The sequence below is a fragment of the Callorhinus ursinus genome, unplaced genomic scaffold (genome assembly GCF_003265705.2).
Source record: "Callorhinus ursinus isolate GAN/ISIS: 27379988/994484 unplaced genomic scaffold, GSC_fseal_2.0 scaffold45, whole genome shotgun sequence".
In the NCBI taxonomy this organism is placed as follows: domain Eukaryota; kingdom Metazoa; phylum Chordata; class Mammalia; order Carnivora; family Otariidae; genus Callorhinus; species Callorhinus ursinus.
In genome coordinates, this window is record NW_027397107.1 from 10,770,377 (window position 1) to 10,780,610 (window position 10,234).

The 10,234-nt window shown below is 41.4% G+C and overlaps 1 long non-coding RNA gene across 1 annotated transcript; it reads right to left on the bottom strand.

Annotated features, from left to right (window-relative positions):
* Positions 1-479: 479 nt before the first annotated feature.
* On the bottom strand, positions 480-9,990 carry LOC141370787 (uncharacterized). The gene is made up of 3 exons (XR_012375127.1): positions 9,838-9,990; positions 1,803-1,968; positions 480-579 (listed from the first exon to the last, which is right to left on the bottom strand). It is a non-coding gene; the product is annotated as an uncharacterized lncRNA (long non-coding RNA).
* Between the last annotated feature and the right edge of the window lie 244 nt (positions 9,991-10,234).

Consider the following 10,234-nt stretch of genomic DNA (forward strand, 5'->3'; position numbering starts at 1 on the left):
TCAGCAATTAGAGAAGAATGGGGTATGCAATGTCTATCAGAGCTTCTCTCTTTTTTCTGTCATCTCAGACTCCAGACTTCCGACTCCCTTCCAGCCTCTTTCCAATTTTATGACATCTTGGACATTTTTCTGGAATCTTTGTTCTCCCTAATGAACCTCCATACAAGTCAGACACACACACACACACACACACACACACACACACACACACACACACACGTGCGCGCGCGCAATGGGGAACAGGGTCTGACAATTAGTTGTGCTATTGCCAACACTGGTCTAGTCTCAGTTAGACATGCCTGTGCGCATGTGTGTGTGTGTGTTGGGGGAAGGGGATTAGCAGATTTATCCCCATCCAAATGCAGAAATAACAAAATTCAACTGAAGTGATCTGACAGAATTTTTTTTAATTATAATACTCTTTGCTGGCAGAGATACAAAAAGGCAGACATGCTCATACATTACAGGTGAGAGTAAACCTTGGTACAACATTTCTGAAGAACAATTTGGCAATACCTATCAAAAGATTTAAAAATGTACATATGCTTTGCTCCAGCACTTCCATTTCTAAATTGGTTCCTAGGGGTAAGCACAAAGATTTAGTTGTAAAGTGGTTCGGTATAGCATTATTTATTATTGGCTTAAAACATCCTGGATGCCCAACAATAGGGGATTAAATAAATCATTTCATATTACTGGACACTACCCAACAATTAAAATTACATTGTGGAAATATATTTACTGACATGAAAAGTTGTTCATAAGTTACTGTTATATGTTCCCATTTTGAAAACTACACACACACACTTTGTCTTTGCATAAGGGTCAACTTGGATGATTTTTTTCATCTTCTTTTAATCTGAAATTGCTTTCTAGCTGAGATATTTGTATAAAAATACTATTTTGAAAACATCCAAAATGTGGCATTTTTGAAGACCTGTTGGTGTTGACTCATCCATGAAACATCTCTACTCACCCTTAAAACCCACTGGACAGATCTCATAACCACTTGGCTAAAGCCCTCTGCTCTTTTATATTGTATTCACCTAGCAAACATCCTGAAACTTGATAAGATATACCCGTGGCTTTATGCTTTCATTGACCTCATTCTCTAGTTATTTGGGAATGAATCCCCATAAAAGCCTCTCACAATTCCTCCCCCAAAACCTTGAATTTAGGCCCCTTTTCTCTTGCACATGATTCTAAACTAGCTCCGTGGTTTCAAGCACCATGAGCTATGCTACGTGTAAGAGGCTTTCTTCAATCTACTTGCCCCATCCTTCAGAATCTTATCTCAGCTAATATTCTTTATTATCATCAAACCCTAAGGGCCAATTCTCATCCCTTTGTACATTCCCATCATTCCAATCATGGGAACGAGACTAGATACGAAAGCAAAATTGTTTATATTTGTATAAACACAGAACTCATGAAAACCTCTGACAGCCATGAAACTCACATCAACAATTCAGTACGGCAAGTCATAAACACAGAAGAACACTATTAAACCAAATTCCTGGTAAGGGCTTGTTTAGCCTAACAGCTAGAGTCCGACAATTTTAAAGGTTTTGAATAACCTTATATGTTCTTCCAACATTTGTCATGGGTATTTGGCTAATAGGCAGCTAGGCAAAATTCTATGCAAACAAGCTCTTCTGTTTCAGTGTTGGAGTCCATGACTGCCCTCACAAAAATTCCCTCTTGCTTAGAGTATGCTGAGTATACCAATAAGCGTTATTTATGTAACAGGTGCAAATAGAGAAAATAGAGTCTGTTCTATTGAATTGAAAACAAATACCCACCTTTCCTTCAGATCAGCCTTTGTTCCTATGACTTGTGCAATTCAAATTCCTGTTTCATTTGGAAACAGTACTGCATTTCTGCGTGGTGGGGCAATTTGTCCTCTGCCATGTCAGAATCAATGAGCATTCTTTATTGGTCTAAGAGTGCTAAGTGAGAGGCATTGCACTGGAAGAAAGAAAAACATGACTGCTAAGAATTTTTCAGCACTTTCCAAAGTACTTCTCGCTAATTCTACCCTCTGGTGGGACGACAGTCCTGAGGAAGGCATCTGTGCAAACACACATGGAGCCTTCCCAGGCCAGGCGCACACCAGTTATTTCACGACCGTGTGTGTGTGTGTGTGTGTGTGTGTGTGTGTGTGTGTGTGTGTGAGAGAGAGAGAGTGAAAATTCTCCTGCTGGGTATGTTATGGCACATCATGGTGAAACTGAGGAGCAATCCATCTGGATCGCCATTATACTCTGAAATATAAGGTTTCAGAATCAGATGAAGTGTACATTTATTTTTTTGAGGTAGCTCGTTAGGAAGAAGGAATGGCTGCGGTGGAGGTCAAAGCCACAGAGACATCGGGATGTTGATACCTAAGTAGATAACGGGTGGTGACCTAAGAGGATTTGTTTCATTAGGTGGTATCTGCAAGCTCCCTCTAGGAGAGTTGTTTATTTATAGATGCATATGCCCCACCCCAGCTCAAAATATACAATTTAGATGGGAGCAAGAGGCTAAGCCTGTAAGGATAAGATTAGGAACCGTAATATGACTCGCAGTATAAACCCAGTGTCCTCCAGGCTAACTGAGGGTCCCTTTTAATATAATATTACTACTTGTATATAATCTTGGTAGAGGCATCATCAAGTTTACTGTGACGTTTTTCAACAAGATGGCTAATCACTATTGAAATAAAAGCTCTTGATTAAATCAGCAATATATCAAACTCACTTACAGCTCCATATTGCACAGTTGGTGAGAGGGCCAACACTGGGGAGAGAGTAAGCACCATGTCAGCTGTTCTGCTGTCAACAACACTCACTGAGTTAAAGTCTCATCTTATTTCATCAGCCAGAGGGACTGAAGAAGAGGAAGTGCATTTCGGAAGGGATAGACTGGGCTGACAGTTATGGATGGCGATGTCCTCAATGGTGTACAGCCAACTTAAAGGCCACAGGCTCTTTCTACTCTTTCTGTGAGCTTAGGACTCAATGGGGAAGGACAGAGACCTGTCAGGATGGGGTTGATCTCCAACAGCAGGTAGATGGCATCAAGAAGTAACGAAGTAGGCTGATGTTGCAGAGAGAGACCTGGATTAGAACCAGGAGACCTGGTTTCACTGTGGGGCTTTGACAAAGAACATGAGCTCTCTGAGCCTTGGTTTCTTCCCCTGAGCCATAGTGGTCATTCCAAACAGAGCGTTTTCCAGGGCTGCCGTAACAGTTTACCACAGATGGAACAGCTGACACAACAGTTTTATTTTCTCACAGCTCTGGAGGCTAGGGTCCAAACTCAAGAGCAGGTTTCTCCCGAGTCCTCTCTCCTCCACTTGCAGATGGCCACCTTATCATTCCAGATGTGTCCTCATATGGTCTTTCCTTGGTGTGTTCCCTGGCGTCTCTCTGGGTGTTCAGATTTCCTTTTCTTATAAGGACAGCAGTCAGATTGGATTAGGGCCTGCCCTAACAGTCTCATTTTAACTTCATCACCTCTTTATTTTATTTTATTTTATTTTTTAAGAGAGAGAGGGTATGTGTATGTACGTGTATGAGCGGTGGGGGGAGGGCCAGAGGGTGAGGGAGAGAGAGAATCTTAAGCAGGCTCCACACCCAGTGCTGAGCCAGATGCGGGGCCCTATCTCACGACCCCCCCTAATGACCTGAGACAAAATCAAGAGTCGGGCACTCAACTGACTGAGCCACCCAGGCACCCATTCATCACCTCTTTAAAGCCCCTATCTCCAAATAGAGTCATATTCAGAGATATAAGGAGTTAGGGCTTCAACATATGCATTTGTGGGAGGGGGCAGGGACACAATTTAGTCCATAGCACAGAGCAAATATAAATATGCAATGAGATAATAGATATTAACTACCTGATATATTGCAAGGTGCTATATGATATAATGCATTATCACGTGGAAGGAAATGTCAGAACATGCTGCCTCAGACCTCTTCCAGGAGCAATTGCTCACGAAAACCACTTTCAAGATTTCCTGTTGTGATGTACTGTATGGTGACTAACATAATAAAAAAAATTTTTTAAATAAAAATTAAAAAAAAATAAACCTTTGCTAATCTAAAGAAAACGATTTCCTGTTGTGAGGTAGTTGAAGAGGTTGGAGGGGAATCGGGGGAAAGGCATATAGAATATTTTTTAAAAAAATTTTGTCCACTGGGCATCCATTGTCCTTCAAAACTGGACCTCAATTTCCTTTGGGAATTGACCTCCCCAGCTCCGTACACTGGGTGCAATGCAAGTGCCCTCCATGACCACCAGAGAAGCCAAGAGGTCCCTGCAAAGACCTTCTGCTAGACTCCTCCTTACTCGAACTCAATCTGTCCAAGGTGGCAGAGCACACACCTCAGTGGGCTGATGGGTTACACTCTCCCAGAGCTGCGTTTCCTATCCGAGGGATGGGAGGACAGAGAAAAATTGCTGGGTTTCCTTCATTTTATCTGAAAAGCTCTGATAGTCCCACGTCTCATGATGTCGTGCTCCCACGTGTGGTTCTCTGACCTTATTGCTGGTTCTTAATGCTTCCCAATATCCTTTCTCAAAAGTTTCTGCTGCCCAAAGTCAAGAGGGTTTGTGTTCGACTGTTTGCAAAGAGTCATTGCTGGTCAAGAAGAGTGAAATGATGGACAGAGGGAAGTTTGCAAGAGAGGAGGAAGGATGGCAGAAAAGGAGGGTGGACAATTGAAAGGAAAGAGGTGAGAATGGACAGAAGAAAGGGGCAGGTGGAAGGGATGGAAGAGAAGGAAGGGGGAAAGTATCAAAAGGTCACGAGGCATAGCTACTGACATCTTCCTTGAGTGAAATCAGCTCCCTGCCCAGAGAAGAGAATGTGGTCTCCCCCTCATGCTCCACACACAGAGTTACCACTCAGAAGATCTTTCTGTTCATGGAAACTAGTGCTGCCCTGGTCCACCCAGGTCACTTAACACCAAAAGTTTTCACCTCCTCAGGCAGCCTATGGTTATGAAGCCTTGTATGAAGCTGAAATTTGCTCCCAGGAATCTGTACTCCGTGGAGCAACTCAAAACAGGTCTTCTGACAAACTTGCTGATATTTTAGGACTCGTAGAAGTGAGATGAGGTGGAGATACCACAGAGAGAAGCTATCCTCAGCAAGGTCATTCTACCCCAGAAGCTGATCCCCAGCTTTGTAGGTCCAGAAACCCAATTTAGCCAGGAGACCCGGAATGGACTGCTCAATTCAAACAAATTCACCATTTGATTCATGGGTAGAACAGGACCCCAGTTTCTCAATACAAAAGCGCTATGATAGAATCAGATCTGGATCCCACCTTGGCCCCTGTATTCTTAACTGTGGGATTTTGTGCAACTTCATTAACTTTGCCGCACCTAAGTAACATCCATGGTTGGTACAAGAGTTGCATTAGGTATTACTTGAAAAGTGCCTGGAGCATTACGGGGACCTAGCACATGTCACTTGTCTTCTCTCACTTTCTGTACCAGACTCCTCTTCTGAAATCTTCAGATGTTCTCAGTCTAACCTGTTCGTGATCCACCTACTACAGCAGCAGCTGGCTCAGCATGCGCTCTAACTCCACGCAGGCACAGCCTGGAAGTGTCTTCCTCTTACCTCTGCCTGTCTCTCTCGATCACAGCCCTCCCTGCTGACTTGGAGGTGTGGGAGGATGCATGCAGAATGTTTCTTGGGGCCCACCTGTGCACAGCCTTGAAGGGTGGGGGAGTTACCAACCTGGAGCGAGTCTTTGACCAAGGAGAGACAGACTCAGGATAAATCCTTCCCTCTTTCTCCCCTCCATGGTCCTGAGACCATTCATAAGGCTTCTCAGTGGACTGTCCCTTCATCCCTGGGACCCTGGACCCCTCAGATTTTGGTTACCAGCGGCACTTGGCCATGGTTAACTCAGTAAGTTATCCTCATATTGGCTTTGTCTCCTTCTCTCCCTTATGCCCTGAGACCCCCACTCCCTGCCTAGTAATAACACAAAAGCCTTTTCCTCACACCCTGGCCAAAGTGAATTCTGACTCCCTTTCCCTTTCCAATCACCAGAATACCCTCATTGGTCTGTCCATTGTCTGGATCAGACAACTTTCATGCTACCCAGGAGGTCAAATTAATAGTTAGCAGTTTGCTGTTATTGGTATATCCATATAATGTAATATTATGCAGCCCCAAAAAGGAAGGAAAGGCGGGCATGCGCTACAGCCTGGGTGAAACTTGAGGCCATTATGCTAAGTTAATAAGCCAGTCACAGAACGATGAAAACTGTATGGTTCTACTTATATGAGGTACCGAGAAAAGTCAAATTCATAGAAACAGAAAGCAGAATGGTGGTTACCAGGGGCTTAGGGGAGGGATAAATTGGGAGTTATTTTTAATGTGTGCAGAGTTTCATTTTTACAAGTTGAAGAGTTCTGGAGATTGCCTGCACAACAATTTGAATGTACTTTATACTTTATACTCCATTGGGGCCATTCCTGCTATAATTTGTAAACCATACTTTAATAGAGTGAAGGATTCTGCTAGACTTAGTGTGTATTAATTAAACTGTAAATATCATGTAAGCTATGATTTAGATCTTGAAAGCCCCTTATTATGGGTTGGATTGTGTCTTCCATCCCAAATTCATACACTGAAGTCCTAACCCACAGAACCTCAGAACGTGACCTTATTTGGAAATATACCCAAGAGACAAAACTTCATTTATATTTTGTATAATTTTGTTTCAGAATACATGCCATCAAAATCACTGTGACTCTTGATTCTGTAATACTAGATTGCATTTGCATCCCTTCAAGGTTTATATTATCTGCAAACTGAACATTTAGTCCCTCTGGGGTAAGGACTGTGTCCTCCTTCTCCGGGAATTCAGAGTGTGACTCAACGGCCCTTAGAATGACACTGGCCTTACAGGAAGATACATATTCTGCCTGGCTGAATGACACTGGTTTTCTTATTGATGTCACTGACATATTTATGTGAGTGGCGGATTTCCCATAGGCCAACTAAAGTCAGCAAGATGGAAAATCATATCCCTTTCTATTAAAATGTCTTGGTGGTAATATAATGAAAGATTCACAATTTTATTATAATTTTGTTTAAAAAAATAGAAGCCACTAAAAACCAATAATTTAGCCTGTGTCTCTATCTGCTTTCTTTCTTTCTCTTTAGTGGTGGTTTGCCTCACCCCCACCATATAGAGGGATGATAGATGATAGATAGAGAGATAGATAGATATAGAGATATCAATCTAGTGATATTTCTCTCTCTCTCATTTCATATGCATATATATATATATATATATATATGGAGCGACAGAGATATCACTAGATCTATCTCTCTATCTAGATCTAGATGTAAAGATATTGTATATATCATACACACACTCATGCAGAGAACGGATGGCTTGGCTAAATTCAATATAGAGGAAGGGCAGCGTATGACTTTTGTATGTTTGTTATTTTTGAAATAATTTACCCCCAATTCTCTATTTGGTTTGGCACAGTTTCCAGTTTTCATTATGGGTAAATCTTGCTGTTTGATACTGTGGCATATAAAGAAAGCAGCTTGGAAGTTCATTTTTCTCTTTCCAACCCATCGCGCCAGTGGTCACAACACCTATTGACATACCGTCTTGCTCCTTAGTTACCATTAACTCTGAGAGGAGATCTCGGATGCATCACTTCCTTTTTCTGGGCAGCTGGGAAATAAGAGCCTCGGCGCAGCTAACCTCTGAGGTCCTTTTCAGTTCAGCCCTGATTCAGGGATGCTTTGGGGTGATTGGGGGTAGGGAATTCCTCATCATCAATATATGTTTTCAAAATGGCAATCCTCATCTCAAGAAAAGCAATTCCTGCTAGCAATTCAGAGTTGACAGAGACAGAATTGGAACAGGGTTAGTAATCATAATTTAAATCTCTCTCAAGACCCTTTTTCTAATGTTTGTAAGTGAAATATGTCAAAAGCATTATATTCATTGGTGTGAATTTTTATTGAATATCAAGAGTAAATAATATATGAATTGGGAGGAAGTTTCTATTAAATCTATTTGGGGCCTTTTGTAGATAAAGCTATTCAATTTGTGCTTCGCTTCAATATAGATGCAGCATTAATATTTATCTAAAATAAGCTATAGATATTATTTTTACAGGTACGTAAAACAATCTATGCCTTTGAAAGACATGTGGGGAATCAGGAGCTTTTCCAAACCTCCAGAGAGCACCCTGATAATAATTCTTCTGTGATGTGACCAACCAGGCAATGCCAAGCACTCTTTGTGATCACCGAAGGCAGCTACAGGTCCCATGAGAAGAGAAGGCAAAGGATCTTAGGGGAATGTCAAAGGGCCAGTGATGAAGGAGCAGTGAGTTCCCATTAGTGCAGCAGCATATTGGGCAAATGTAGGAAAGAAACAGAGTTAATTTTTTGCATTCTCCCTAAAACATAACCCCCACTAAAATGTTCTTTGAGGAAATAAACATATACTGGTGGTCAACTCTTCATAGGAAATGGTACCAATGCAATCTCATGAAAGCCCACAATAGCCCAAGGAAATATTCATGTCAGCCTCTGTTTGTAGATTTGTTAGGTGATGTTCAAGGGCTAAGGTAGGGCAGGAAAAAACAGCATTTATTCAATATTTATAACATTCCACACATTGTGATAGATTTGATTAACCCTCACAAGAATCCTTTGAAATATGAGTCCACTTGGCAGATGAAGAAACTGAGACTAGCGGAGGTTATGTCTCTCACCCAAATAAAAACTGCCAGTGTTGGACTTGGCACCGTAGACTCTTGAGTCTTAACGCTTTCCATTCTACTCTGCTGTATCATGGAGTGTAGCTGGAATTTTATATTTAAAAAAGTTAACAACTCTAAAAACATTACATTTCACTAAAATTCCCACAAATCTTTAGGGCAATGGGGCATTTGCCCCCCTGTCCCAAGTGTAGACATATTTCAATAGGGTAAATCATTCTCTAATCTTTCTTCCTGAATCCTTCAACATGATAGTGTGGTGTTAACTCAAGATGCACAGATTTGCTCCAGGGGTCAATGAACCTCCTGGAATTGTATGTAAAATTGTGTGTGTGTGTGTGTGTGAGTGTGTGTCTATAGCTTTCATTTTTAGAAAGATCTCAATTGCAAAGAAAGGAATTAATGGAATAGATTCAAGGAATTATTATTAGCCTCCTGGCCACTGGTGCTTTAATAGACCATTGAGAAAATGGATAATATAAGCCACAGAGAAAGTGGTTGCTTAAAATGAAGTATCTTAGATGAAATTCACTGACAAGCTGAAAAGAGAATGTAACCAAGCTTTACATGGATTAAATCATAGGCAAGTGCATCCCATTCAGTCCTGAGTGCCATAGCTAGGAAGGACCTTAACCCACCAAAGAGTAACCAGAGGGGAACACCTACAATGAGTGTTGCATCAGGAAACCACATAATGCACAGAACAGTTGGAAGAACAAGGGGTGAAAGAAACTCTCAGACATCGACAGCAGGTATGTAAATTGTACAACTTTGCAGAGTACTATGGTGATATGTAATTTAAAAACATGGATATTCTACAACTCAGCAATTCTACCTGTCCATAGAGAAATTCTAACCATGTGTGTAAGGAACCACGTAGAAGAATTGCATTTGAGTGTTGTGGATAATAGCAGAAATAAAAAGAAAGGAACTAAAAGAAGAAGAGGGAGGGGGAGGGGGAGGGGGAGGAAGTAAACAGCAGCTAAAATGAATGAACTAGAAACACATGTACCAATACAGACAAATCTCAATGCAAATTCTCAACACTAAAGTAAAAAAGGTTACCTACCATATGATATTCTCCATATAAACTTTAAAATCATGCAGGGGCACCTGGGTGGCTTAGTTGGTAAGCATCCGACTCTTGGTTTGGGTTCGGGTGGTGATCTTGAGGTTGTGAGATTGAGCCCCGCGTTGGGTTCCGCGCTCAGCATGGAGTCCGTTTCAGATTCCCTCTCCCTCTTCCTCCCACTCACTCTTTCTCTCTCTCAAATAAATAAATAAATTAATTAAATATTTTTTAAAAAACCTTTAAAATTATGCAAAATAATGAATACCTTGTTTATGTATACATATATATGCGGTAAAAGTATAAAAAGATGCTCGGAAATGATTCTACCAACTTCAGGGTGGTGGCTATCTCAGGGGATGGGGTAAGGGATGGCACTGCTACTACTATTATTATT